Source organism: Aptenodytes patagonicus, chromosome 6 (assembly GCF_965638725.1).
Source record: "Aptenodytes patagonicus chromosome 6, bAptPat1.pri.cur, whole genome shotgun sequence".
Classification (NCBI taxonomy): Eukaryota; Metazoa; Chordata; class Aves; order Sphenisciformes; family Spheniscidae; genus Aptenodytes; species Aptenodytes patagonicus.
In genome coordinates this window covers 32,590,874-32,616,544 of record NC_134954.1, presented here as the reverse complement: position 1 = coordinate 32,616,544, position 25,671 = coordinate 32,590,874, and the positions used below count along the sequence as shown (strand labels likewise).

Sequence of the window (25,671 nt, the reverse complement as noted above, 5' to 3'; positions counted from 1 at the left end):
AGAGTTGTTTTTCTTCTGTGGAATGTAAGAAAGGTCAGGAGGTTTTCTCACCATGTTCATCTAGGTAAGATGTTTCCTTAAAACAAACCTTTAATACTAAAGCATCTCCTTTACTGCCTGTTGCTATTTGGAGAATAAAATGCCCCGCTCCTCCAAGATCTGGATTTCAGCGCAAACTCCTACGCAGCACCCAGCCTGACCACAGGGCCATGGAGCAGTGCGTACGCCAGCTAATATAAAACCTAAATCACGGCATGCAGCTGAAGAACTTCAAAAGTGGCAAAACCAAAGAGAATAAAGAGTGGCACAGTCTCAGTGAATTAAATACTCTAATTTATGGAATTTTAAGAGTGGTTTCTAGTGTAAGTCAGGCTGATCAAAGCACAGGGCAGACATCAGTGAGTTTGGGAAGCTGTAGCTGATTTTGACCGGAGCACGCAGAGCACAGACTTTTGCATAGGGACCTCCCGTTGTGGGCAGGCATTGCTCGTGGGCCCGAAGCTGTATTCGCATTTCAGCTCCACATCAGAAGACCAGCAATCAGATGACTTATTTCTGTTAGGCAGCTACTTCAGACTGCGAAACCTGGGTTTCTGGATTGTGGCAAATTAAATGATGCCTACTTACTTATGTGGTAGGCTACAACTCTGCTCCAATTACGTTCAGGCAACAAACTTCCCTGCCTAGGGGTTGACTGTAGCCCGATTCTTCCACAAAAAGAAAGAAACAGGATGCTGTGAGAAGCCCAAAGGTGAGAGACTTAAAATATATATATAAGGATGGAGATCCTATATGTATCCTTACCTAAAATAAAATAATGATGACTGACTTTTCAGAGCACTTGAAAAAGATAAAAGACTTTGGAAAGAACCTGAAGAGGGTTCAGTGATTCAGCTGACTGAGGCTTAAGAGGACACTTTGTTCCGAAGGGGAAATGTGGACAAAAGGCATTCAGAAAACTGGAAGAAAAATATTAAAAGGACATCCAGAAAAGCAACTAAGGAACAACTACAGGAGGTAAGCTGAAGAGGAAGGCTTTTAAAAGCAAGTTTAAGAAGGTTAAAGTTCATTTAGTGATAACTAGAGACAAGTAGAGATGGAAATTATTTGCCTATTGCTTCCCTGAAATAGTACACACCCTTGTTATTATCAAGAAATGAGGCTACAAATGAATGTCAGTGGGGCACTCATTTTTGCATTAGGGTTGCCCATACTGGCTCCCACATTTGTGCTAGACACCAAAACGCACGGCTGGAGCCAGCAACAGCCCTGAAACGCTTCTCAGCTGATGCCTCAGGGAGGAGGAGGAGGAGACTGACCATGAGGCAGAACTTGCACTGATGTCTCCCTTCACATCCCCTTTTATCTTAAAGGTTTGGAGAAGGGTTAGTATGAAACTTCACCTCCATTTGCCACCATTTGAAAAAAAAGAGAAACCAGGGTGGCAGAAGAGGGAAGGCTGGGTATGAGCACGGAAGGTGCCACCCTGAAGCAGGAGGCAAACGGCACATAAGCAAGACTGGTAGAGGAAAACCAGCGTGACACAGTGGCTTTGTGGGTATGGCAAGTCTTTCACAGCAATTTCAATCTCTGGTATGACCAGCTCTAAACACAACCTGGGTCAATCCCAAATCAGCAACAGGAATTTTACCAGCTGCCAGCCATTTTCTGGATCTCTTCTCCCACTATTTTAAACAAAACCATCAGTGGTTAGAGTTGTGCCTTGCCAAAGTGTGATCTTGGCACGACAGCACCCAAATCCCCACCTTTGGATTTAAGAAATGGAGAAGGTAGCAGTCTTCTGCATGCATTCTCAAACTTAGCATCTTTACTGGTAAAGATTGTGAACAGCAACACATCTGGAAAATTAACAGAAGGCCATCTATCTTCACATTAGGGAATGCACAAAGGACCATAGGGATGATGCAACTCCTTAAGGTCTGTCTTTAGACCCTGTATCTCTTTTTATAGCACTCTGCAATAACTGAAACATGACAAAAATGGGACATTCAGTTCTTGCATTCACTTCAAACATTCCTATACAAAAAATTGTTTCAAATAAGGTATCCAAAGCTAAACAGATAATCACTACCAAAACCTTATTTTGGTAAAATTCTTGTTTGATACCAATACACAATTAATACCTTCTCCATCAAGCAAATCACGTTTTACATGAATAGTATTTTATTTTTAGGCCACTTTAACAAAGCACTGTGTGTTCTGCAGCTTCATCCCTCAACTCTATGAACCCGTTCTTAACCGATGTTTTTCAAGAAATGTTAGAAATTCATCTGCATATAATCATTTTTTGTGTTGCACAAAAGAAAAATTACAAAGTTGCAAAAAACTTGTTGCCGCTGAAGAGGCAAACAGCACCTCTGCAAGCTGCATGAGACCTTGCTTAGCTCTGGGGTCATTGTACCTATTGCCTTTGTAGTGCCATTCTGTTTTAAAGCTACCAACACCATAGTTTTTGTTTATAAAACACATCAAGTTATGGGAAATATTAAGTCGCAACTTCTTCTCTCATTTAGAGTAAATATTTTATAAAATTACTTCTCCTTAATGTGTAGTTGCCTTAATGTGCTAAGTAATTTAAAGAAATTCTGAACTTAAGGTGCTTTTTTTTCTTACAGAGCACAGAATTTATCCAATAAAATGTATACCCGGAAGATTACAGAAACAAGCCATCCTTGCAAGGAAAGCCAGACTATTTGAAATATTCATAAAACACAACAGCATGTGTGAAAACTAACTGCTTAGCTCTCTCTTAAGAGCATCATCCTCTGAAAATGCAATTCTTGCTCATAAATCTTAAAAATAGAGAGAGGGCATAAAGGGAATTTTACTTCTAAATAGCACTGATAAAAACTTCCGGTTCCAGTAACTGGTTTCTAAGATGTGTGTTGAAGAACTGGGAACAACTGCAGAGAAAAGACCACAGTGGCTGGAAGACAGCAGGGAATGCACCACTGTGAAGGATGTCAGCCAGATGAGTCCACCAAAACTGCAAAGCCACTGGGTTACAACATGTAAGCACCAGCTAAGAGGAAATATCAGGTGCTCATGGACTCCAAGGCTGCAGTAAAAAGTCTCTCTTTCAGCTGTGAGAAGCAAGTTTAAGTGAGGCCAAGCTAATTGTCAAGATGATTAAGGGCCACAATAAGTACCAAGAGAAGTGGTGGATCTTCCCGGTCTCAGTTCACAACTCTGTCTTTCCAGATGACAATCTTTGGTAAAACACAAGGTACTGACCTAAATGTTTCTGGGTGGCATTTAACTTAAAATACAGTGGAAAGCCAGGCAAGGTGATCTAAGGGCATTTTGTGAGAGGCTGCTTGTGTATATTCGTAGTTGCCAGACAAATCCCAGACCACGCACCTCCTGACATGCCAGAAGCCCGCTCCTGGAGGCCACACAAAGCTCTCGTGCCCACAGGATGGGAAGGCTACGAAAGCCACTCTGCTCTCCCAGCTGATCAGCCGAAGGAGCCAGCCCAAAGAATAGCACTTAACATTTCCAAAATGCCATTGTTACGATTTTTTTGGAATACAGAAACTTCTAGAAGGAGACCGATTTCTGTGTTTGCCTGTATGTCGGACCATCCATCTTAACTACGAAGACAACAAGCAGTTGTTAAATCCTGTGTCAATGTTTCCATACTGAAATAAAGCTGTCTTAAATCACTACAGCCTAATCCTCACGTGATTTAGCCTGCTTTAATTTGCATGTTTCCACTTCACAGCCAATTTGCCTCAAGTTTGCTTCGCTCAAGGTAGCAGGCTTTAACTGCAGAGCCTTGCTTTGGTGGGTACTGTGAGACAGTACCAGCTCCTCTCTACTGATCCCCAGCCCTGCAAAGAGCCTGGGAGATTTACTACAGACTTCACCAATCGTGCACGAGGCGCTTGGGGATTCAGAAGCAATGCTTAAAAATGGGGAAGGGATGAAGCTGCCAAAGGTGTCATTCCCTTGTGTCTTCAATGGCCAGGTGGGTTGAGGAGCTCCTGCCACACGTGCCCCATTGGTGCTGGGATAACTGGCCAGGGCTTTGAGCAGGATGCCAAAGTGATCCAGGTTAAGCACAGTCCTGCCAGCAGGGAGAAGCTGGTTGCTGGGATGACTAGAGCAGTGGATGCAGTTCTGCAAGAGGAGGCTACAAAACTAACTTACATCCGGACATGTAAGGATGCATACATGAAAGGACTGTTAAAAAGCTCACTATTTGCAGACCACAAGAGTAGCATGTTATTTAGAAAGGAAGCTGTTGGGCCCTATTTTCAGAGAAAAAGAATACAAACAGTACAAACCAGTGCTGTTTTCTGCAAGACACTGAGGATTTCTGACCAACAGAGGCGGTTTTAGAAGGTCTGCTGTAATAACTTCACTTACAGATAAAATAGAACTAGATAAACCCGATCAAACAAAGTTCCAGGGAGGAAGAAACACTAGGCTGAAATACCTTACAGTCAGTTTGATCACCAGTGTGTATTTAGAGGTAGCAAAACTCATTCTTGGCCTTACCCAAACTTTAATTTCCTCGTACAATCATCACTTTGTCAGAAATGCCATCTCAGTACTTTTAGGTGACAGTACATTTGTTTGTACTGTATGTTTCTGGTGAGCAAACTTGTTACATTTTATAGGTCACTCAGTTTTACCATCTGCCTTGATTTATGCTTAAGGAAAGTGTTGTTTCTGAAATCCCTGGTGTCATACACAATTGTGAAGATGTCATAACCAGCAGCAATTTGATTTTGTATCATCCCCATGTAAATACTCATGGTTAATGGAAAAAGGTACCATCAAAAGCTTGCACGAGAGCTGTACAAAGGCATTTAGTGGTGTCTGTCCTTCATTCCCCTCAGCCCTGCACTAGGTCAGGGCACGATTACTAATTCCCCAGGAAAGGCTGGTGTGGGACCACCTGAAGGTCAGGGCCAGTGTTGGGGACAGTCGATGCTCACGGGGAGCACCCCAGGGAGATGCCTGTCCATCACTGAACATCTCCTGCAGCAGGTAGCGACCTGCATGCGACCGCTACCGTACCCATCTCTGGAGAGCCTCACAAGTGGGGACACAGGCAGATTATCACCGGATTAAAATGAAATCACAAAATTAATGTTTTCTCCCAGAAAAGACTTTCAAGGTTTGCACACCCTTAATCTTTCACAGCATCATTTTTTCATTAATAGTGCTCAAAACTTCAATAAAGACAGCTTTTAAAAGCTTAGCATCATGGTGTGCTGAAAATACTAGTGCATTAGACACCAATGCAACTCACCCTGAACTCAACGATTCTGCATACAGACGTAGGCAGCAACACAGAAGAGCAGTGATGTGCACCATCCTCTGCTTCCAGAGATGGCACGGAGGTAGATTTGGACAAAGCCTACATAATAGTTTGGCAATACTCTACAATGACTTTTTTAAAAAAAAAAATTAAAATATTGAAATCTTTTTAAAAAGATTCCCACTATACACATCTATTCCCAGTATTCACTTCCAGTTATATTAGTCTGCTTCCCCCAAATCTTTAAGACAATAACCGAAGGTACCTTTACATTAGTATAAGTGAGTCTTCTATAGGCAGTTGCACATGTTTATTGCTTTAAGTCAGTTTGTAAACAGAACATGTGTATCAGAACAGAATGCCTGTGCAGTCGCATGCCATTGCATGATACGAAACTAAACCTGTGGTGGGAGAGATCCTTCACTGCAAGATTTTTGCCCTCATTGTGAGCCCATCTCAGATGTTTGAAGAAGCTTTTCCAGCCACACTGACAGTGACAAAAATAAGGCAATATGACAACTAGATGGTCCTTGGGAAGGAAAACACAAAGTTATTCAGTAAGGTCTTGAAATGTTATAGCTGATTTGTCCTTGTTTTGACCATAATCTCACAAGTGATGCCAGCAGCAAACCCATCTGGCACGTGTAAGACTAAGTATCTGCTGCTTGTGAAAATGAATGTCTTAAAATTATCATATGTATTAAGAACTGGTTTGCAATAGCTTAAAGAACAAAAAAGTTCAGTTTAAAATACTTTGCTCCTCCAGACTGCTTTACTGAAGAAGTCTAAATCTATTTATAGCTAAAGGAAAAACAGAAAGTACTGAAAATCAGGAGTGCTGCACTTGGGCACAGCCTTGACGCAGCACACGGCTGCTTGAACTTGCTTTAACAATAACCCAGTTTATCTCATTTGTGGGAGACAAACAGCTTCCTGACCGCAACTCTTCCAGATGCTCATTACTTGAGGAAGACAGATAACATGACACTCGTGACACTACAGCTCTCCTTTGCTCAACAGGATCAACAGTGGCAGGTGACGAGGCAGAAACCCACAACTATAACCATATTATAGATGGTGTTGAATCCACTAACTAGGTGGCACATTTAAGAAGGGTTTAACCTTCATCATCATCTATGTTGCAATTAGAAATGTCCTCAGTACTCGCAGACAGCTATATTCACTAAGAGACGCACAGCTTAGATTTTTGGATGTAAAGTAGTATTGCGATATAAAATAGCAGTTAATATTATAATTCAAAGATGTAAAATAATACCATGCATTATATAATGGCTACTTAGAAGTTGAAGTTTTTGTCATATGCAAGAACTTATTTTCTGGGATAAAGAGTAAAGCGTATTTTAAACTGCACACCAACTTAATACCTAACATGCTCTAGGACCGTCTGAAAAACCCGATTAAAGCTGCTTTAAAAGGACTTGAATTTTGCTTAATACTGTAGTGATTTTTACATCACATGTAATTCTTATTCATCTGTCACCTCATGCACCTCACTCAAAAGTGATTTTTCTCTTGTGCAACAGAACTATGGTGTAGCTCCTGCACCCTATCCCGACCAGCATCAGTAATTTCGTTAGCACATTTACACATAGTCAAATCTCTACATTGAAGCCCAAATTCTTAAAAAAAAAAAAAAAAGAAAAAAAAGCAGCAAGGAAAAGTATGCATTGATAAGCCTGGGAGAAGTAGTGCCCAAGAGCTATTGCTTGGCAGAAGCATGTGAGTATTTACAAGCTTCAGGAATTTGGTGGGGTTCAATGATGTGGAGAGAGGAGTTGCCAAGTAACTGCATTTTCTGCTTCTCTCTTGGCATGGCACTGCAGCAAGCCTTTTCCAACCCAGCAAACAGCATCAAAACTTCAAAGCTCCCCCCTCTGTGCAAAAGAACACAATTTGTGGTGAAACTGGGTTCTCGTAAAGAAAAAACGGAGTTTATCCAACAATTTTTTTTTCCTTGAATATGAGTAAACTACATTTTTGAACCTGAAAACGTTCAACTGGCATCTGTAAGTGAATGCTTAGGGAAGGGGGGGAAATGGGTCTTTAACAAAGTTCCCCTGAAATCCCCCCCTTCAGATTAGAGCAGAGGACCACCTTTGTCTGCCTGTGCCTACCTGAAATGGCTTTCAAGCCTGTTGTCAACAACCCAAGAGCACCAACACAGAACAAAATCAACTACAACATGTAGAGGCAACACAATGCTTACACAGCAGATATTCAGTATCCAGATGGCTGCAAAGAACTTAAGAGACTTCAGTGAAGAGGGTTGTCTTACATACAATATTTTGAAAACTGGTGCAGAAAGTTTTTCAGGAAGGTGAACTGAATTACAGGATGCTCTTGCAATAGCTACAAAATGTCATACTTGGGTTGAGCACACACATGCAAAACAGCCACAACTGCAGAGGCCAAGTGAGACCCCCTCTGAGTGAGCACTTGGTAAAAGCCAGGTGGGAACGATGCTCCAAGATAACTCTTGGCACATGGAGTCTGAAGGCTTCGATTAACACTTTGAATGGAAAGCAAGCAACACAGCTGACAGAGACAGCTCTTCTCCTGGGGCACGAAAGGAGTGGAGGTGGTGGCAATGTCAGCTTTGCGCCCAACCCTGGCACATGAGCCAGCAAAGGGAAACTGGGCTCCCAGTTCAGGCTCCCTTTGCTGCTCCCTCATCTCTGTGAGAGCATCAGGTCTGCAGAAGGCTGCAGAGGCAAGAGGTGGCAGATCTCGAGGAAGCCCGTGATATCCCAGCTGCTGAGCAGTCCAGGCAAACACTTCACAACTTTGCTGCTGAGCTGCCATCTGTGGGAGTAGCACTTGCTCCAGAGTGGGTCAGGCAGTTGCCCCTGTACCACCTTGTGCCCCTTTCCAAGCAGCCCTATGAGTTGCTGCTATAAAAAGAAGTGCAAAGATGGTACAAGAAAAGGATACAGCACAAGGAGTAAAAAAGAAAGCCAAAACCAGGAATCCATTAGGTAACCAACCTCGGCAAATTTTATGCATGGTAGAAGGTGCTAATCACAATGCCATAATTAAAGGTTGAGCCGAGTCATGGATCTCCGAGCCAATGTTCACCGAGATGCTCTGGGAAGACAGAACAGCATCCGCAGACATGCAATACATGGTCTGAGACAGAAGCCTTTTCTTAAGATCTAACTTGAATACTATTGCTCAAAATACAAACCTTTTTCTGGAAAAGAAAAACACAAACAAAATATGTATCTCTCTCTCGTGTCATTACTGTGAACGTATCTGTCCTATGCAAAAGGGTAATTTGTAGGCTGTTTTTTTTCATTTTAGTATTTGTGTGCATTATTCTTATTTTAATAGTAAATACCACCTTATTTTCTTTTTCGTACTGAATCGTGGGTCCCCACTACCTAGCTTCAGGAGTTGAATAGTTAAAAGCAGAGTGCATTAATCCATGTGTTCCCAAATCAAGATAAACTGGCAATTTTTGTGGCAGTTCTCCTAACTCCCTGTTACACTGAACGAGGTGAAACGACCCTGTGACTCTCCCTCTGCCTCAGAATGAGAGAAACCCAATTACAGATACCATATATATTTGGCTTCACATCAAACTAAATGAAGTTTCTTGGCTGCTTATTCAGGATACTCGATATTTGTGTCAACATAGCCAATGTCTTTCCTGCTATTTTATTTCCATCTCTTATCAGCATCTGGACACTGCCATATCATGTATCAAGGCTAATGTAAAGCAATAGCCTAAACAGAAGTTAAACCTTTTCCTATGCTGTCATTATAGAAAGGAAATTCTAGAGAATTTCATTCTCTGCAATTTTAAGGATTACTTTATTTTTTTTTTCACTACTAATTTTTCATTTTAACTACATCCTCCCCTCCCTTAAAAAAACAAACACATCATTGGAAAGAAAATGCTTAAAACTGATAAATGCTTATGCTTCTCCCACAGTGCAACCATAAGTCTCTACAGCTGAGTGTTTCCTATGTCAAATCGAAAACACCCACCCAGTGGTGTTGCAAACCATGACCATTTCCACAAAGTACACAGGAGAGATTCAGACCACTGGCTGCACAGGAAAGGTGTTGGAGACTGGGGTCTCACCTACCCTTTCTGCCCCAAATACAGATATATAATGGCCTGCCCGATGGCATGCGCTGCCCGTGCTGCAACAGAAAGCACTCCTGCCCAGAGCACCCCCTAGCTGTATTGTCCTTCCTCACTCTCCAGCATACCACCACCTGTTTGAGGAGCACTTCAAGAGAAAAAAACATCAAGCAAGTCATTCAAGCACAGAACAGGAAAAGAAGTTATTTCAGGTGGGGTTTACCCCCCCCTTCACTCTAATCACATTGTCTAACTCAGAACATCTGTAAAAAGACAAAACAGCTTAACAATATGTCCGCATGGAGCTATCGCACAGCTTCCCAAGAGCTCTAATGCTCCAGCCAGACTGATTACCATCATCTTCCATTTATAGTTTTTAATTCTATTGTGACAATAGTGTTGAGATAAAAAGATACATAATCAAAAGACCACTGTCCCCGGATAAGGAGAAAGTTCCCTTCACCCACCCACAGCACACACCAACACTCTTGTGCTGCAGCCTGGACCAGGCTACGATGATGCCTTGCTAGCTGGCGTGCAGTCACCATGGTCCTCAAGGTCCCAAAAGGGATTATTTATTTATTTTTAGCACCATTAGGTAAGATAAACCTCAACCAGTAGCCAAGTAAAGTTTAGTTGTTCCAAGTGTTCTGCCCAGCCTAAGAAATTTTGGGGGCATCATCTGTGACGGTCAGCAACTTGATTGTTGAACACCACTGATCACCTGGAGCTTTACGCATTTGAAATAGCTTATGAGGAGCATGTAGTGGTAGATCAGAGCAGCCACAAACCATGCTTTTCTCATTAATCAAAGCACCTCTTAGGTTTTTCCCCAAATCTTTAAAATATCCTTCTGTGTGTTTAACACGATTTATAGTGCACTAATGATATATAAGTTTATTACTACTACCACCAATGCAATACAAATGGTGGTGTACTGGTAGCACATTTGAAACATATCCTGCCCCAAGACAGCTCATGTTTACCTTGGAAAGAAATCAGTGCTCATGTACTAACAGACCTGTGTTTTGTTCATGTAGAAAGATACTTGCTTCGGTATTGGTTAAGGTGCTATTAACTTTCTGCAAATTTACCTTCGCTTTCCTAAGTAAACAAGTTCTCTGTCAAACAACTCGGAACCACAAGGAGGCTTTGATTGCCACCAAAACACTTGTCTGTTAAAATATGTTGCATATTAGCATTGTCAATTAGCTGTTTAATAGGATGCTCTCACACGATTTGGACTGGTAAATGCAAAACACATTATAAGCAGCAATATTCCCTGAGGGGTGTTCACAGCAAAGATTAAAATAAGACGTTGCACTTCCATTTCAGAGGGACTCGGTATAACTCCCTCCCATGGGCTCTTGTCCCCCAAACTCAGTGGCCGTCCAGAGGGAGGAGGATGGTGAGCAGAGCAGCAGCAGCTGGGTCATGAGAAGGAGAGTCTGGAGAGGTGGCCACTGACAGCCAGGTCACCTCCAGCTCTACTCAAAATGAAACTCCTTCCAAATCCCAGCAGATGTAGTTAAGATTTCACCATCCTTGTTCTCTTTACTTGGGAAGGCAGTGCAACATCTTCAATCCTACTACCAACAGGCTTTTCTGTTAGTCGAAAATAATCATAACGGATGTATATCCCCCCAGCACGGCCTACACACTACCACCACACTGTGGAGATGAAAATCAGTTGCAGAGACCTGGTTTTCTTGCACAGAGTGCCCTGGAGTACAGACAACACATTAGAAGAAATATAAGGAAGGAATAATTTGGGAACCAAACTCTTTTTGCAGCAAACTTTTTTCCCCCACCTAAAGCACCATCAGCAATGCTGCCGGCAGTCACAGTTCACACTTCATGCCACACCAAAAAATTTCAAGCAGCAAAAGTGAAAACTTCCCATTCAACCTAAATACGCAGTCACCGTTGCTGAGCCCATAATGAGTACCTCCTTATGTAATTAAAAATTTCTAAGGCAACACAGGTACATCACAAAGTGAAGCCCCCCACCAGATGTCCCAGCAAGCCACAGTGACCGAGTAGTCACCAGGCTTTAAGGTATACAAGCTATGGGGAAAGCCCTCTGCTGCTTTTCACAACACTCCTCGGGAGAAAATACATTACTACAAAGAGTGCGGGTAATTCTTAGTTTAAATGTAATTACGTTTAAGTACCTAAAGAGAAACAAAGCATTCTAGCTCCAATCCTTAGGATCCACTCTCTGGATCAGCTGCAGGTGGAAATTTGCTCACCTTCGTTATCCTGTCACAACAGAGCAGCTTCAAGCCAAACTACTTTTTTCCCCCCACTTATGGTTCTAAAGTGCAAGATGCATGAATAAGTACAATGACTTTTTTTTCCTATAAAAGGCTGACTGCTCCAAAGGACTGCACATAAAGGCCCTGTCATGAAGGGTTAGTTATGTTAATTCACACTCCATTAAAGTTTAGACATATCATACCCCAGCCCATTTTTTTCTGTAATATCACCTGGAACCAGTTTTGGGGCTCTGCCACTCCACTAGCTTGGTCCAAGGTAAAAAGTCATCTTTACTGTGTATTGTCCACTTCAGACAAGACAGATGATTCTCCGGCTTCTCTTGGTTTGTGTTTGGACCAAGATACATCTGACCCAGCCCTGACTCAGCCCTTTTCCCCTCCAGCCTTTCCTTCTGGCTTCTTCACAGTGTTATCTTATAAGCCCCCAGTTCCTATGGGGCTCTTAACTCCTGAGCCTGAAAACACAGTCAAGGATGGAGGACAGGGATCTAAATTTCGTTTAGCACTGCTTCAAGACATGATAAATCCCTGTAACAGGTATTTACACATAACGTGAAAGAAATTTTATTTTTTATGTGGGCTTGGGGGTATTTTTTCACTCATGCTCCACTTGTAGTTTGCCAGCACAACATGTTTGCCAACAGGAAAAACTGGCTGCTTTTTAGACCCCATAGACTATCAAAGGCAGGAAGGGCAGAAGAGGAGCCATTCTCTCTGGAACATCTTAGCTGGCTTTAAAATCCAAAACATGATTTATGAGGTTAAATGCCCTCACATATACCCTGCCAGTGGAGTGGAAACCTGAACACCACGATCTGTTTGAGTTTCAGGGACAGAGCTGTGCATTTCTCCCCAGCTCCACGCCTCTGCTCCCACTCGGGAATGCCCCATGGCTGCCACTACACAGCATGGCCAGTCCTGTTCGGCATCTATAATGATACCTTTCACTCAGAAATACAGTAATAAAGTCTGCTCAAATAAATACTTAAAGCAAGTTCATGTAATTGAGAGCAGGATTCCTGAAGCAGCTTTTTTATTCTTGTGTATTCAGAGGTAGGAAGCACTTCCAGCTTGGGCTGTGTTTCAGTGCGGGTAACACACACAATCCCATTGAGAAGGAGATGTTTCACTGGTGTTTTTAGGTATCTGCTGCTTGTTTAATCATGCTTTTTTTTGAATATTTGGACATATCAAATCAACATGCTCCTGGACCCCAGGACCAAGGCATGACGTGTTAGAGAGGGTAACATGTTTGAGTGCTACAGCATATTATGTGAAGGGAATTACTGCCGCTCTCCGAGCTGGGTTTTATCAGCAGAACTTCACCGCTCGGTTAAGCAAAATCCCTTGTCATCTAACCTGGGCTGAGACAGATGGGGCAGGTCTAATACCATCTTAAGAAACTTCCAATTTAAATGAAAAGCACGCCAGCTCCCTGGCTTACTGTCAGAAGAGCAAGAATTAGTTTTGCTCGCTTTTCCCTCCCAGTGCGTCACAAACACCTTCACAAACCTATTGCTGATCCGAGACCTCAAATCACTACCTTTCACTAACAGAAAACAAACAGAAAAACCCATTGCTCATCAGAAAATGATTTCAGAAATGGAAGAATATAACCCCACCTGCCAGCTGGCCAGATCTGTATCTCGGGCAGTGGAGTCCCAACACTCTCTGGGCAAATGCCTTCAACTCTGTTTGCCACTTAAAGGTTAGCAGAAGCAATAATTTGTTCACTGTGATACCAGACCTGGCAAGACAAAGTTGTGTTATGTGATGACAATATACTGTCTCCTCCTAAAAGGAGACCTCTGCTCAGAATAAGACTAAAGCAGCACCCTGCTTCCACGCTCACCCATCCTGCAAGCCATACAACATCAGCATGACATTTGAAAGGGTCCCGCTCTGCCCTCTTCCTCTTTCCTATCAGTAAAAGACATCTTGCAAATTAAAAAAGGGCCATAAAGATACTTGTGCTAATGATTTTGCATCTAAATTCCTGAGGGTTTCTATTACAATTCAGTCATTCTCCTCTGTATTCCTAAGGAGTGCAAGAAAAGCATCACTTTAAAAATTATGAGCTTTAAAAACTATGACAATAGCACACAAAATGGAATAAAATCCAGTGCCTTCACTTTCAGGTGTCATGGCTTAGCAAGGTCAAAAGGGAACAAGAACATTATTTGTGACCATGAGGATTAAGGAATGTTTTCTTTGCAACTGCACACCAAAAAACAAAAAGCAGCTCTGTATTGTAAATATTTATCATTGATACAGAGAACAAAGGAGGATCAAGCAGATAGGACTTGTGACACTTGGCTTTCATGTGTTTCCTTGAAAAGCCTCAACTGCACTGAAGAGCAGCATGCACAAGGGGTGTCCACTCCTCTAATATCCGATGCCCAAGACTAAGCTCTGGGGACCAAACAGACATTGCCTGCACAAGAGGAGGTGACCAAGTGTTGCTGCTGCAGGCCCCAGAGACCACCACGAACATGCACATCCACGCTTGTGGCAGGAGAACATCAGGGTTGTTGGCTCGCATGGTGGGGAACCAGCACAGGGCGCAGCGGGACAGACGGAGCATGAGCAGCTCCAAACGGGGCTTATGCTGGGACAAGTCACAGTCTGGGGTCAGCAGACCTTTGCCATGGAGCTGCCTCTCGATCTGGGCTGAGCCCTCAGCAATGGCCAGGAAAAGCCTGTCCATGGGTGTGGCAGCCAGGTCAGGACAGGCTGAAACACACTGACCCAGAGCTGCTCAGTCACAGCAGTCTTCTCTGGTCAAGCGTCGCTGTACAGCGCTCCCTGATGCACCCCCTTAGCACCCATACGATCCAGATGTTCCCTCATCTGGAGCATCCAGGTCCCCTTCAGTGTTGAGACAGCACACCGTGCGGATCCCCCTACCCACCTCCCCTTCCCCAAAGGCAACGTTTGCATGGGCCCGAGGAAGCTTCACGACTTGCAGCCACTACGCTGCACCTTATGGAAAGAGGGAGCAAGCCCAGACCCTGCCTTGTCGACACCACACACGGACAAGAGAACGCTTCTCCATCCCTGACCCTTATCTCAACCCAAGTGACACTGCGTTCTCCTTGCAGCAAGCTATAAATAGGGCAGCTTCTTGGAAATTCAACAAAAAGTAAATGCTCGCTACCGGTGGTTAACCCAGGGCACTAGAATAAAATTCGGATGGCACCAACTGTGTTTAATTATGATTAATCAGTCATGAGATGCAAAGCTTTACCTCTTACTGAGCTGCCAAAACAAGGTATGATCACGATATTTTTCTCAGGTCTCCCAAGGGCCTCCATGTGAACAACCACAGGGTTACAGTTGTTTCAATTAAGGATAGTGACTATCAGGAGAAGTCCGGCCAAAATGTTCCAAGTTCAAAAGAAAGTACAAGAACGAAGAATTCAGACAGCCTGTATTAAAATGAAACAAAACAAAACACGAAAACAACACACTGAAACCCAGGAAACCGTTGCCACTTCTCCTTTGCCTCCACCATTTCAACTTTTGCCCGCTTAAAACTCCCATGGTGCTGGTTTTGAATTGAGGATATTCTACACATCATCCAAACGCTGTTGTGGCTTTCATCCACATGTAAGGGTTTTTTTTTTTTTCCGTTCTTGTTCTCCCACTTTCTGGTATTTCCAACATTTCAGAAGCCAGATTATTTCCTGTAAATTCTTTTTTCCTCCATCAAACTCATTCACTCTCACAATACATTATTTGCTCAGCAGGAACTCATTTCATAGATGCATACATATACAACTGTGCAAGGAATTAGTTAATATATTAAGTTTACTAGAATAGGTATTATATTAAAGCAAAAGCCTGCAAAAAAAGCAAGGGAAATGCCCTTACATTTACGGCACAGAAACTCGGATTCTAATATGAGGCTTAATAAGGAATAACTTATTTTCTCAGACAACCAACAATTTCAGTTTCACACTTCTAATCAGGATATTGATTTTTCATGGATGGAAAGCAGACTGACATCTGCTAACACCTCCTCTACCTCAGTGTCATCAAGGGATCAGGCCATCACCTGGACATGAGTAGGACCTGATTTTTACCACATTCATTTCAATTTCCTACTATCTGCTGCAGGTATTGTGCAGGTGACCACTACAACATACCACTGCGAGGACAGGCAAATACAGCTATTACCTGATTTTAGGGGAGGGCAGAGAAGAAAAGCCAACCAACTTGCCAAAGCTCAGAGAGTAAGTTGGCAGCAGACACAGAGCTTCCTCATTCCAGAGCAATGAGCCGCTGGGATGAATCACAGGTATCTTCTAAGTCAGGTGAGGAACTGTCATGCTCCTCAGAAAAAGAACTGGATGCCTTTTCCAACACACACACCACCAAAGCGCTGTTCAAACAAGCCCAGTTGCGATGCAGAGATTACGGGCGAAGCCTCGAGGTTGCCGTTATGCAAAGGAACTAAACCCACCTGTTTCCAAAGCAGGGTTTGCAAGGGTTAGGTTTGCATTTGCAATCACCTGTGTATTTATTTTTCCTGTGGATGGGAATATGTGCTTGTCTGCAATTCTGAATTGACCTTTTAGTACAAAGCAACACCAAAACCCTAGACTGCAGAGAACCCTCCCACGCGCCAGGTTATGGGGCTACATCTTCAAATTCATCTTTACTGGTGAAAACCATACCATCCTACCTCCTAAACATCTGTGCATCAGCTGGAAACCCCTCTCCAGCCCTGTGACCACTGGCACCTCTGGAGATCAGGCCTGATCTCCAGCCAGATGTGCAACAAAAAGACTTCTGTATGTCATTTGCCCACTCCCAGATAAGAAGCTTGTGTCAGACACAGACCATCCAGTTTCTCTCAACAACGTTCATTTAACTTCATGACCAAATAGGTGCACCATCATTAGTTCCCTGCTCTGTTCAGTCCTGCAGCTACCATCTCAGGATCCTGGTGACACACTTGCCATGAAGCCACAACCCAGCTCCAACAGTCACACGAAAGCACTATCACTGAACAAGGTGCTTATCTAGTTACCCTAATACAGTCAAAACAGCCAATTTAAATTAATCCTCCAGTATAAGATTTCAATGAAAGCTTTTGGCAACATTTACGACAGGATCTGGCTCACCAAGAACGATACTGATGAGGTGCAATTATTTTTCAAGTGCAAAATAAACTCAAAAATACCCACCTCAAAACTTTTCTGAGTCTGTCCATCCCTCCTCTGTCCTCCCCCCAAAACGTATGAATAAACCAAAACTGCTAATTTCATTCATGACAGATTTTTCTTTCCCCAGCTGGAGGAATTCAGTCTACCCAGCAAAACTTAATGGAAATCATTCAATCAGAACATGGATATGCTTCCTTCACATGTACATTATCAAGTAGATAGGCTTGCTTTGACTAGCTTTGCATTATATGTTTCTTTTCTAATACATTATACAGGCATCAAACATTAAGAAAAGTACAGCAGAAAATAACTTGGTCTGATATTTTTCTCATAAAACAAATTTATCAAAATATTTAAAGCACAAAAATAAGCTCTTATTACATACAACTGGAAAGCTATTTAAGAGCTTAAGACAGTTTTGGAATAGCAAAAAATAAAGCATAAAGGTAGTCCCCCAATACTTTTTTTTTAAAATACCCTATTGTAGCAGCTTAATCAATTTTTGGAAGAAATTGGAAAAAAACTGTATTCATTTATTTAATCTAAGAAACTATATGCATACAGATAGCAGATCACTCTCCTTAGTGAAAATAAAAGTCTTCCATACGTCACTTAACCAATGCACATGATACCCTGACAACTCAGCATCTTCAAGACCTTCATTAATATCATGACAGCGTGACTGCCATGAGCAGAACTACAGACGGGTTAAGGAAGGCAAGTCTTGACCTAAATTTCACCCACGGTTTGGTCTTCAGTGCAACCTGGAGAACTGTTACTTCCTCTCTCCAATGGAAAAGGTCAGTCATTGAATTTCATTAGAAACTTTTAAACAAATTCACCTTAAACAATTCACTAGCAAGAACTGTAACATCTTAAAAAACACCTAGCAAAGTATCATTAAAATGTGCAGTACATTTATTCTGTATATTACAATTACAGTTCCAAGTCAATGATTCCAAAGCCTTTTATTAGATCATAAGAACTTAAGACCAGCTTATAATGAAATCTCTAATCAAATATGAATGAATCATCTGATATGACACAATTTCTTGAATGAAAAACAGATGGAAAAGTAGTAACGATTGAGTGGTTTAAAGCACAAGATATTAGTTAAGCCAAAGGAGCAGATATTTAATCATAAGCACTTGTTTCAAGTTAAAGGAGACACCAGCTTAAGGTAGACCTCAAATCAAGCCATTCAAGGGGCAAATGCCAAGCCAGCACCAACCATAAACGTAAATGAGATGGCTTTAGTGTAAATGAACTTACTACCGCATCTGAGGCACAGAAAACGCTGATTTCACATTTGCCTGGTGGTGAAAGGAATTAGGTGAGGATGGAGGAGGACATCCCTGCACGGTCCTCTCTGAGAAGTCTGGACAGTCCATGATTTAGGAAAGCATGGGCACACAAAAGTAAACCATGCCGGTAAAGCTGAAGTGCTCACATTGCAATCCAGCTCCCAAAAGACCCTATTTGTTGAAGGCAATGTCCCATCTTTCAAGGCCTACACACTTAAGAAGTCAAAACAAAGTTAAACCATTACACATTGGCAGCACTCTCGCATTAACTTGGCGTATCAGTGTTACTGAGGCTTTTCAGCTTGAAGTAGCTTGGTTACAATTTTTATTTGTATACTTGGTGAATTATGTCTCAGCCTAAATAATTTTTGGGTTTGGAGCAGTTTTTTTGGGGGGCAGGGGAGGGGAGCAGGGGGTGAAAAGCGACAAAAAGGGAGAGGAAAGGTCTATTTAATCAACCAACAGCAATTCTCCAGGTCAGCATCTGGAGACTGCTACAATATTTTAAACATCACTGCACAAGCCATTCACCTGATATTCCCTCCACTGCCCAAAGACAAAGCAGAGCCAAATATAGCCCTGAAAATCAATATACACTGGGGAAGAGCCTCTAGGGTCTTGATAAATGCATCTCATGTCAGAAGAGGAATTCCTAAAATCCTGGGAATGCAGGTAGCTGCTGAGCACGGACCTACGGCATCTATTTCCCCTTTAAGCAATAAACTACCCCAAGTTAATTTTGGCATAAAGCACTCTGGGGAGCTCCACAGTACAGAGCACACCAATAAAAAGGGAATGCAGACCAAAGCAAACACACAGCTAACAATCCTCAGCAACTCCTCCACCCTTGTCCTCCAGCTAACACCCACATCCATCTAGCAGGCATCAGGAGAAGCTGATGGAAAAGAGGAGTCAAGTACAGGGTGTATCAGACCACTCCAGCCATAGGACAAGTGTTATCTTGAAAAAGTGAGGGAATTAAAAGTAAAATAAAATTTAAAAAAACCCCAAAGATTTCATCTTGATTACCTCTTTAGGTTTGCAGATCCAGGCAAAACACCCAGAGTGCAAACACACAAGGCAAACAGGACGTGGCACAGTCACCGAAAGACCGCATCTGAGACACGCGAATTTTTTAACTGAGAAACGTCTCAATCCGTGATCAGCTTTCCATGAAATATTTATCACTTTTCATTCATCACACGGTACTGTTATTTTTAGAGGAACGAGAGGCAATGGGAACAGATTACCAATTGACAATTCAAGGGAGCCTTTAAATGTCGGCTCGTATCATGCCACCTCCCCCTTCCCTAAGAAGTCAGAAAAAGTTTGATGTAAATACTGTTGTGCATTCAAAGGCTCTTCCCTCCATCACCCGCTTTTACATAAAAGCAAAAGCACAAAACCACCTTTCCTTTGGTAGGGAATCAGGGAGAAGAATTATTTTGAAAATAACACTTTGTGAACAGTCAGGACTAAGCAAATCCAGTGACATCTATAGTTGACCACTGTGAATTAATAAACTAAACAAGGTGAGGGAAGAATAAAGAAAAATAGCAAGTTGGGTCTTGCAGTAAAGCAAACTTTCCTGCCAGTTACCTTTCATCTAAGAAAACAGCTCTGTATTCAAGTGCTTAAGATTTAAGTGCTGCTTGCAGCTTTTCAAAGAGGAACAAGTCGTTAATAATTCATCCCACCTCCTCTGTTTAATAACTGTTTCCTTGTGGGTAAGAAAGGAGGTGACAGCTAAATATTTTTTCTGAGACAAAGCACAACAAAATAGAGTGTAGGAGCTGCGGGCTCCTGCTCTTCCCACCCCACAGGATCAGGACATCCACAGACCACGTTCTGGGCAGATGTCAAAGTGGTCCCCGCTCCAGCAAACCCAACTCAGCAAGAGAAGTGGTTTAATCCCTTGCAGCACGCGTATGCTGAAGTTCAGGCAAGAGATGGTGCCCTCACCAGGCTGGCCAAAAACCTCATCCTTCTTGCATACATCCCTATACTTGCACACAACCCTGCAACGAGCATGTACTGACGGAGAGTCAGAGAGTCATTAAATTATCCTATGACTATGACCGACAAAACATGAGTTTGGGTGCAATATTAGTCCAGCAAAGAGGTCCTGAAGCTTGAACTTCCCTGCTACTCTGCAGGGAGCTGCCCAGAGTCTCTAGATGTGGCAATTCCCTCCCCTGTCCTGCATAAATAACCCCAAATTTGCTGACCACATTCTAGGCATGCTGCAAAGGGCTTTTTATAAAAGCACAATACAGCAAATCATCTGTGGAAATCTGGGAGCTGGCTGAAGTATTATGCAAGGCTTTCCTTGCTGAGCAACGGGTTACAAAGGTGAGCTTTAGTATTACCTCTAGCTGGTAAAACACTTCTTTTACTGTCATTGCATGGGCTACATTCTGTACGTCTAGCTTAGGGTTGGAAATAATACCTGTTGCAGTAAATACAAGGTTAACTTGACTTTAACTATCAAGGCTCTGAGCTACACTAACCTGCAGTTTCTCCGCTATCTTATGCCAGAGCATCAAAATGGTGGCAAAATTAATACAAAAAGCCTGACAAAAATAGCTGCAGCTTTTAAGTAAGCTAACAATAGGACAATAAGCAAACAACAATTTAATCTACTTAGTGTATGGTTGTGACATTAAAATGATTTCTCAAGAACTCACTTTTAATGGTAATTTGGGTTTTGGGGTGGGTTCCACACACACACACACACACACACACAGACTCCACGGTGAATAGACCAGGGTATTTTTAACATTAAAGGACTAGCCTTTCTGCATATGAGCTACACTTCTGGGGCACGATAAAACCATGTGCCATTCCTGTAATAATATGTCCCAGTGTGAACAAGGATGAACAGGCTCCTGTCTGCAGAATCCTGAATCCTAACTGACCGGCCAGCAACCTGAACCTGCTTCAAAGCCCCACTGCGCCATGCTGATTTGGTACCTTTCTGAAGGAGCTTTTGAAGCAGACACACTATAGAAAGCAGGCAAGTATCTGAAAACACGGTGCAGTGAGAAGGCATCCCCTTCCTTTGAAGGGATAAATCAACAAAGGTATGGTATTTGGCTCTGTTAGACCAACTGGACTACCCCTCCTTCCTCTTAGAGACGGGGATTAATCTCTGATTTCAAAAGCCTGTAAAATCATGTAACAATATTAGTCCAGAGGCTCTTGCAAACCATTTATTCATACATACATCAACATTTTTTTCAAGTGAATGTGGAAGTAAGACTAGATAATTAGATCCAGGAAGAAGAAAAAGCAAGGAGCTGAAATCTCATGCATAATCCTCTGGCTGCCCCTGCCATGCTTCCCTTGGTCTTGCCAATGTCAGATCCAGAAGAGCCCCAGTATGGTGCTGGAAGAGCCGTCCCAAGGGCTGAGCAGCAGCATTGTGGTAAAGGCAGTGGCCTGGATGGAGAACAGGGGTGCAGCCACATGTGGAAGAGCCATTTCGAGCAGCCTCATGTAGAAGATGCAGTCTGCTTCATCAGCACAGTTAGGACATCCCCAGTCAAGCCCCTGTTGCTCTTACAGAAACTGCTCAGCAGCAGCCACCCTCCATGTTTTGTTTAACCCACTAATTCCTAACGTTTTGCAGGAGACTACTACCAACCCTCAAAAACTCATCAGAAAACCACCACTGATCGCTTCTCTAACGTGCACAATGGCCTCACAGACCACCAGTGGTTTGCAGATGACAGATGGAGAACAACCTCAAGAAGGCATGCAGCAGCTTTCCATCTGATCCGCAACAGTGGCCAGAGAGAGGTCTTCACCTTAGGGGCAAGAAGCCCAGCATCTTTTCCTCAACCTCTCTATACATCTGTATTCTGCAATGGATATGTTCCAGCTCAAACTATTTGTCAGCTACACTCAACCACAGCAATAAGTTATATGATTTCACTATTTTTTTTTATCACAACTTGGGAACGCATCCCTGAAAAGACAATGGAAATGCTATGAGAAGGGGCATTTCTTTCCTAATTCAGTAATTGTACTGTACACAGATATCCCCAGAACTTCACATTAGGCCATGACCAGCATATTGGGGAAACACGGCTGGTCAGCTGAGACTGTTCATCCCAATTTGCAGTTTTATTACTTAAAGTGAAGCTTTTAAGTTTAAAAAGGACTAGTTTCCATCTTATTTAATTCTACCAGTTTACTTATATATCACAGATATCAAGCTGTTTTCACACTTCTAATACTAAAGAAATTGCTTGAGATTGTATTGTAACAAAATAAGCAAGTATAAAGTTTATACCAACAAGAAAAACTGAAAAGACTTAGGGGAGGTAGTTATCTAAAGTACTGTAAACACAGCCTTATAAAGAAAGAAAATTCATTCTACAAAGTACGCTTAATGAAGATCTATCTGATAAATCTCAAGGATGTTATCAACAGTACACATGTGATGTTTTTAAAGAGGACTGTCTACAACATATCTAGATATTTACTCAATCGAGGTCTTTAAGACTGGCCCCTCAGCTTTGCACTATGGAAAAGGCATAGCATTGCTCAGTTTAAAAGCATAGGAAGAAAAAGTAAGAGGACAAGACAGCTCTGTCCCTCTCCCCTTACATATGAATCAGTCCCCTTAAGCAGACTGCAGCTAAGTTCACTGCTAAAAAGAAGAAAAATACTGTAAAACAAAAAAACACTTAAAACCAGTATGCTAACTTGTGGGACAATTCCTTCACCTTTCTGCAAGTGATCCACTGCCATCCATCAAAACCAGGCAGCGGCCACCTCTGTGCCCACATATCTAAGCAGCTTTCTCCCCTGCTAAACTTGGCCCCTTAATCATCATGAGATTTTCCATGTAACATTAACTAAAAATAAATCTGTGTAGTCCTTGCTCTGAAGATCTCCGAATTCAGCAAGTAAATGTTAAGGAAAAGCAACGTTGCCCCTTGCTCCCCCAAGCCAAAGATGCAGTAATATTTTGAAGCCAGAAAAAGAGAAAGCAGCATTATCAAACAGATTATTATATTCCTGTGCAAGATGTGGGTTGTGGGGATTTTGTCTTGTTTTACTTTTACAAGCAACTAAAATTCAGAAGCACCAATTATGGGTGATACATTTTTGAAAAGAGAAAATGCTTCCCTCCCTCAAATTAATCCTTAATTTATGCAAAAAGCAGAGAGAGAAATAATTTTCCTAAAAACACACCCTGCCAATGACTGAACTCCATTCTACTCAACCCAATTCACTCCTAAAACGGTTTCATAAAAATGCTCTAAACATTTTGATTTCGTACTTGAGATGCTTCCACAGAACTGAGCATGTTTAGGACCTGCGTATTGTACATCCCTTTCTCACCCCTTTATATCAAAGAACAACTAACAAGGATCAAACTTCTCCTTCACTTGGTTCATGGCGAAGAGAAAACATTTCGGTTTCCTACAAGTACACCACAACGATTTTATCTTAACTAGAAAAGTAGTTCTGGGGATAAAGGCTCATCGTCCACTTAAGTTTATTCATCATGAGGGCTACAAATCAGTTGCTTTACCATAACCAGGACAGGATAAGGTTTTAAACGGAATATCCCAGGACACGATTAAGCAATTTTTTTCCTTAAGCTGTTTTTCAACACCGTTATTTCAGCCATGCCTGAGACTTGGAACAACACCCAACAAACCCACACATAACTTGTTTTTCCAGAGCAATACTTGGTATTACTTCTCCTTTCTTCTCTCAGAAGGATCTGCAGCAAACTCCTAAAGGTAATAATGATAAAAACCAGACAGGACAATGGTTTGCCCAGGTGGGTAACTCCCTCAAACTGACAGCAACTTTTAACAGTAATTTTAAAAACCCATCAGGATACATAGGTATAGGCAGGCATCACACTTGAAAACCAGCTGATGAGCCACTTCCAAGATCAATGATATTTGCTTGCATTTATAAACATGCTGAAACATCTTTTTGCTTTTTGCCAAACACCGTGCTTCCAGTTTTTAATTACCATTCTGCAAATCAAAATATAAGATAGACATTTCCAGCCCATGTATGCACTGGAGGGCTGAAAATATTTCTCCAAAACTTAGCAGGAACTGAGTAAGCGTAGGGTCTTGAGTGAAAAGTACCTGAGTGACCACTGTCCAGAGTCAATGCTGCTTCTGGCATAAGGTCACATTTTCACTCCCAGTCAGTCCTACCCTTTGCCCATTACATGCACAACCAGCCTGAGCTTTCCAGTACAAGACAGGAATTCCCACAGCTCAAAGGCTGGCAGAAGTCATTTGACAAAGACACGTTGCTGCCTATCTCGCATCCTGCCCACTTAGCATGAGCACAGCTCCCCAGTGATGGCTAGCTGTTTATTTTTTTCAGTAGGCATACAGGTGAGCTATTAAAAATACTCAAAATGGAGTCCAAACAGTAAGAATTCCATAAATCCTATATCAGTCCATAACACCTTAAAAAACACCTCCTTTCATCTGGGGAAAAATAGTCAGAGCACACTGAACTCCACCATCAGGTTACCCAAGTTGTTAACCAGCATCAGCCTTTGTCCTGAAATATCTCAAAAGGAAACATTAAACGTAACAACTGACAGAAAAGAGGACTGTGACTTCTCTTGTGCAGAGCCACAAAATTCAATCTAGCACACGGATGTGAAACGGGGAGTAAAACCTTTAAGTTGACCTGTGTTACCACGGTAGTCTTCAAATGAGAATCTCTCTCAGGGTTAGGAAAATATAACCTCCCTTACCTGACAGACAAGTTTTGGAGCACACGGAGGGAAGAGATATTTCTCAGAATCCGAAGCCAAACACTCATACCTGGTAAGTGAGGATCTCTTCCTTTTTTTCCAACACAATAGCTCTACCTCCTTAAAAGTTTCCTTCCCCAGATATGCATTTAAGTCCACAAAAATCTAGGTTAGGTCACAGCCCATTTTTTTTCCCCCTAAACTACTGAAGTTGTTTTGAATAAGCTTCGTTTACATTTTTCCAACTTGCATTACCAGAAGCGCTTAGATCTTCTGCGAGATCTCTTCCTTAATATAAAAGGACCTAAAGGCATTTTGGAAGGCAGCAGAGAAGGGAAAGTTGGGTTTCTGGAAAACTTTAGCTCCTACCTGGAAAGCAGATAATGCTTCATATATCCTATCATCCCTAGTATAAATATCTCTATCTGTTTGCACCTGGAAACAAAACACTTTTGGAAGAGAGAAGGAGGAAACACAAAAGACAGCAGCAGATTACTTTCCATAGCATTTCATGTATTGTGACCAAAACTTTGGTTTCCATCACTTGAAATGCTGCACTTGTGAGCCATAAGATCTCTCTCAGCTCCATGAGGAGCAGACAGTCTCCAGGATGAACACTGTGGCTGCTGTGCTTGCTTCATACCGGAAGGACAAGACCCAAAGAGATACCTTAGCAGGATCATTAGAAGACAGAAGAAAAGCAAATAGCCCAGAGCCCAGCATGATACACTTTGACCAACCTGTGTTTGGCTCCTCATT

The 25,671-nt window shown here is 42.2% G+C and overlaps 1 protein-coding gene across 9 annotated transcripts in view; it reads right to left on the bottom strand.

Annotated features, from left to right (window-relative positions):
• HDAC4 (histone deacetylase 4) overlaps positions 1 to 25,671 on the bottom strand; it is a 264,132-nt gene that overhangs the window by 133,872 nt on the left and 104,589 nt on the right. The window contains exon 1 of one of the 9 annotated variants that reach the window (XM_076342005.1): positions 14,931 to 14,957. The exons of the other annotated variants lie outside the window; for them this stretch is intronic. The gene's annotated coding sequence lies outside the window, so the exon portion shown is untranslated. Of the gene's footprint in view, positions 1 to 14,930; positions 14,958 to 25,671 lie in introns of those variants that run through there. 9 annotated transcript variants of the gene reach the window in all.